The following is a 5,552-nucleotide window of genomic DNA, read 5'->3' as shown; positions in this document are numbered from 1 at the left end:
TATTCATGAGTTGTATAATCTCATAGTCATAGGGACATGTAGAAGTTATGGAGAAAGCAATAGCAGTAAACTAAACGATCATCGTGCTAAGCTAACGGATGGGTCAAGTCAATCACATCATTCTCTAATGATGTGATCCCGTTTATCAAATGACAACTTTTTGTCCATGGCTAGGAAACTTAACCATCTTTGATTAACAAGCTAGTCAAGTAGAGGCATACTAGTTACACTCTGTTTGTTTATGTATTCACACATGTACTAAGTTTCTGGTTAGTACAATTCTAGCATGAATAATGAACATTTATCATGATATAAGGAAATATAAATAACAACTTTATTATTGCCTCTAGGGCATATTTCCTTCAAACGGATGCACGGTTTGCAAATGACAAGCAAAACAAGAATGATGCAAATCTACGATTAACAGCTTGATAGCACTTAGAATGCAACAAGAAACTATGCTACAGCACTCCAACATAGAAACAAAGCATATGAGCATAAAATACACATGAAGATCTACAAATCATGAACACTAAGCTCCTACTAGTTCCCACTAGAACAAGCTCAAAATAGCATGACAAAAATGCAAAAGATATCAGCTTCACAGACTTAGAGAAAATACTAAGCATGACAAAACAGCAGCATATAGCAATCTTTAGAGCTAGCAAAAAACATTCTACAGGAACATATCATGGCAAACAAAGGCATGGCATGCTAGTGCTAAACACATAGAACAAAACTCCCTTACTAAACTTTAACCAAAGAGGCATGGAAAATGATGTGGCACCCATGCAAACATGGCAAGTTATATTAACAGTTTCAGACTTAAAAGAAAAACAAGACATGGTAGAAAAAGATTCATGATAGCCACTTTGCAAGCTCATGCCACTCACTACAAAGCATTTCATGGTATAGAAAGGTAACCAACATTAAGTAGACATATTTAAGTAACTAAACATGGCAAGAGCAAGTTCATTGGGTACATGCATCACTAGCAAAACACATGGCAATATGGATTATCATATTAACAATCTGCCAGAAATAATATTTAGCAAAAGTAGAGCAAGGCAATGACATGCTAGAGTACTCCATAATTTCAACCAGAAGCATGAATGGATATATCAATACCACATCTAGAAAACATGCTTACTGAACTATCTCAAAATATTCATGGATATCATGGTAGCAACAAGTTTACATGGCATCAAAATGTAGCAAGAAAAGGACTTAGCAAAATCACTAAGTGTCTGAAATCAGCAACATTATGAAGCCTATTTTGCATGCCTGTGCTAGTAACCACATAGATCACAAAAATACAAGACTTGCACCCCTTTAAAGATGGCATTATGGAGATCATGAAACATTTAGACATCATGCTCATAGGATGCACACACAAAATGCAACGAAAATGACAAATCATCAAGTTCTGCTAAGATCCAGCTGACAACATTTTATAGCACTTTTGCAATGATGATAATGGCATCAATATGGACAGTAACATGCATGCAAATGACTCTAACATGAAGAGAATCACGAGACGAACATTTCGATATATCATATGCATGATTCGGAGCTACGTTCATGGAGATACGACATGATGAAGGAGGCATAAAATGTTAGGGATCTCCGGGACTTAGAGAAATATACCATCCGAGATCCAGATCTAGGGTTTGCGTGGATGACGAGGTTCACCGGGATCTTCACTGGAGAAGTGGCTGGAGTGGAAGGAGACGGTGGTCGGAGGCGGGGAAGCTCGTCGGAGAAGGCGTCGGCGAGGTGTCCGGTCGGGACGGCGACGGCTTCCGGCGAGCTGCGGGCACGGGGCGGTGGCGGCAGCGCGTGCGGCGAGGCGGCGGGGCCGGCGAGCGGCGGCGGCGCGCGGCGGAGCAGCGCGGGCCGGGCGAGGCGGTGGAGCGCGGGGGCAACGCGGGGCGGCTTGGGGCGGAGGGCCTCCCGCGGGCCCGGCGGGCTTCGGCGGCGGTGGGCGCGCGAGTGCCACGTGGCAGCATGCCGCTGGCTGTGGGCGGCGGCGGCGACTCGTCTGGTGGGATCCGGACGTGTCCAGCAGCGGAGTGGGCGATTTGCTAGGATTTGGACCCGAGATTTTGGGGGGAGATGCATATATATATATATATAGGTAGAGCGAGCTAGGAGAGTCCAAATGAGGTGCGATTTTCGCCCACACGATCATGATCCAACGATAAAGAGTATGGAGGAGGTTTAGATGGGCTAGTGGGCTGTTTTGGAGGGGTGTTGGGCTGCAACAAGAGAGAGGCTTTTACGGTTACCCGGTTAGCCGTTGGGGCTTCAAACGACCTTCAAATGGAATGAAATTTGACAGGCGGCCTACCGGTGGTGTACCAAAGCCACTCGACAAATCTCGACCCATTTCGAGAACATTTTTCTCCTGCTCACGAAACAAGATTAGAGTGTTAGAATATTGTTAGAGATAGATCTTGATGTATTCGGTTAGCTAAGATAAAGCTAAACCGAACCCTAGGCTGTTCAGATTTGTATCTTATCTCTATCTTCTTGTACCACAAGTTTTGTAACAATCCCTCCATGTAAATGCCATGATCAAGGGCTATTCTGATCCTATATAAACACGCAACCAGCGGCCTACTACGGTAGGTAGAAACGCTTCCGAAAATTCACATGGTAATCAGAGCCTTCCTTCCAAAATACATCTAGCTTTCCTTCCCAACCGCAGCCATGTCATCGTCCTCCCACAGCACCGCCAATCCCCTGAATAATCAGATCACAGAAAAGCTTACCCGTGACAATTTCCTTCTGTGGAAGACCCAACTCCTTCCCCAGATTCGTGCTGCTTCCCTTTTCGGATACCTTGATGGATCCATCCCTGAGCCGGAGCCTACCATATCCACCACAGACAAAGATGGCAAGGTCACGAACCTGCCAAACCCAGAGCATGCAGCCTGGGTCATTCAGGACCAGCAAGTGCTGGGCTATCTCCTGACGTCCGTCTCCAAAGAAGTCCTGACACAGATGGTGTCGGTCGAGACGGCGCACGCGGCATGGACCGCCCTGACGAACATGTTCGTCTCCAATTCGCGCTCCCGCATCAACAATCTTCGGATCTCCCTCTCCAACGCAGAGAAGGGAAATCAGTCGGTGGTCGTCTACTTCGCCCGCATGAGGTCGCTTGCTGATGAGCTAGCGGCTGCAGGCAGACCCCTCCAGGACGACGAGCTCATCTCCTTCATCTTGGCCGGCCTCGACATGGAATACAACCCCCTGGTATCCGCCCTCGACGCTCGCACTGAACCTCTCACCCTCGATGTACTGTACTCGCAGATGGCCAACTTCGATCAGAGAGTTGAGCTCCTGCAACGATCCGGTGGTGGCTTCAAATCATCTGCAAACTCAGCTGCTCGTGGGCGTGGTCAGTAGCGCGGACGCGGCGCGCCGCGTGGCCGTGGTGGCGGCCGCGGCGGCGGCAGCCGTGGCCCTGGCAGTGCGCCCCCTGTCTACAACAACAATCGGGGGGGACGCCCTGGACCTGGCGGACTTGGAGGACCCGGGCCAAATGGTGGTGGTGGTTTCCGCAATGATCGCCCCCACTGCCAGATCTGCAACAAGCCCGGTCACATCGCCATGGAGTGCTGGTACAGGTTCACTGATGATTATCTTCCAGAAGAAAAAGTGGGGGGATCGGCCACTACATCCTCCTACGGGGTGGATACCAACTGGTATGCAGATAGCGGCGCTACAGATCACATCACCGGGGAGCTCGAGAAGCTAACCGTTCGAGACAAGTACCGCGGGCATGATCAGATCCACACTGCTGATGGTGCAGGTATGAGCATTAGCCATATTGGACATTCCTCTATTAATACCCCTAGTGATACTCTTCATCTAAACAAAGTTTTGCATGCCCCCACTGCCTCACGAAATCTTATTTCCGTTCATCGTCTCACCCTTGACAATCATATTTATATTGAATTTTGGCCTTATTTCTTTCTTATTAAGGATCAGGCCACGGGGAGGGTGCTGCATCGAGGCAGATGTAGAGGAGGACTTTATCCATTGCTTCCATCTAGGACATCAAATAAACAAGCGTTTGGTGCTGTCAAGATATCTTCATCGCGATGGCACGATCGCCTTGGCCATCCTTCTTTTCAAATAGTTCAACGTGTGCTTAGGAATAATAAACTCTCTTATCATGGGGAGCCAAACTTTGAGTCGGTGTGTGACTCATGCCAATGTGCAAAAAGTCACCAATTACCTTATCCCGTGTCTACTAGTGTATCTACCAAACCTCTTGAGTTAATCTTTTCTGATGTATGGGGAGATGCCCCTCTTTCTGTTGGTAGATACAAGTATTATGTTAGCTTCATTGATGATTATACCAAGTTTTCATGGATTTATCTCATTAAGAAAAAATCCGATGTCTTTGAAGTTTTTCATAATTTCCAAGCATTCGTTGAACGTCAATTTGATGTCAAAATACTCACTGTCCAATCTGATTGGGGTGGGGAGTACGAGAAACTAAACTCATTTTTCCAAAAGATTGAAATTGCTCATCATGTTTCTTGTCCACATGCTCATCAGCAAAACGGATCTGCCGAAAGAAAACATCGTCATATCGTTGAAGTAGGTCTTGCACTTCTTGCAAACGCCTCTATGCCCTTAAAATTTTGGGATGAGGCTTTTCTTGCTGCCACATATCTTATCAACATTTTGCCAAGTAGTGTCATCAATTTTGACACCCCGTATGAACGACTATATCAAAAAAAAACCAACTATGAATCCCTACGTGTGTTTGGATGCGCCTGCTGGCCCAACCTCAGGCCATACAACACTCGCAAGCTTGCCTTTCGTTCCAAACAATGTGTTTTCCTAGGTTATAGTCCTCGACACAAGGGGGTCAAGTGTCTAGATGTCTCTACCGGCCGAGTATATGTCTCTCATGATGTCATATTTGATGAAACTGTCTTTCCATTTGCATCACTTCATCCTAATGCTGGGGCTCTCCTACATAAAGAAATTTTGCTCCTTCCCGATCATCTTCACTCATCCACCTTTTTTGATCATGGGGGTAGTAATGGAGATGACCAAAATAATATGGCTATTACTCGTACTAATCTGCGTTGTCCAGATGATGCAGAAAGTGCAGGAGAAAATTTGGCAGAAAATGATGCAAATTTGGTGCCAAACGGACTAAATATGGGGTCTATACCGTATGTCACGCTAAGAGACAGCGGCACAAGATCCGGTGCAGGTCCGTGCATGCAATCCCATGCAGATATGGGTGCAGACAGCACGGGATCCGGCGCAGCGTCAATGCCAGGCAGTGGCGGCAGCGCGTCAACACCAGACAGCAGCAGCGGCGCGGAGCAATCAGCGGGCGACCGGTCAGCCAGTCCAGCGCGCGCCTCTTCATCTGGCCACCCGCGCCAACAGGCGGACGACATGTCAGCCGGCCCCGCGCGCGCCTCTCCATCCGTGATGAGTGCGCCGTTGCCATCGCAGGCCAGGCGACCAGGTGTTGTGCAAGACACGCTGGTTGGGCAAGAAAACCCGACTTCGTT

The 5,552-nt window shown here is 47.6% G+C and overlaps 1 pseudogene; it reads left to right on the top strand.

The window, feature by feature from the left end:
• The first annotated feature begins 3,192 nt into the window (after window positions 1-3,192).
• LOC125517780 (small nucleolar RNA Z247) lies at window positions 3,193-3,331 on the top strand (annotated as a pseudogene).
• Window positions 3,332-5,552: the final 2,221 nt, after the last annotated feature.

The sequence above is a fragment of the Triticum urartu genome, chromosome 6A (genome assembly GCF_056163025.1).
Source record: "Triticum urartu cultivar PI428250 chromosome 6A, HENAU_Tu73, whole genome shotgun sequence".
Taxonomy (NCBI): domain Eukaryota; kingdom Viridiplantae; phylum Streptophyta; class Magnoliopsida; order Poales; family Poaceae; genus Triticum; species Triticum urartu.
Note: the sequence above shows the minus strand (reverse complement) of the source record. Positions and strands in the feature narration are given on the sequence as shown.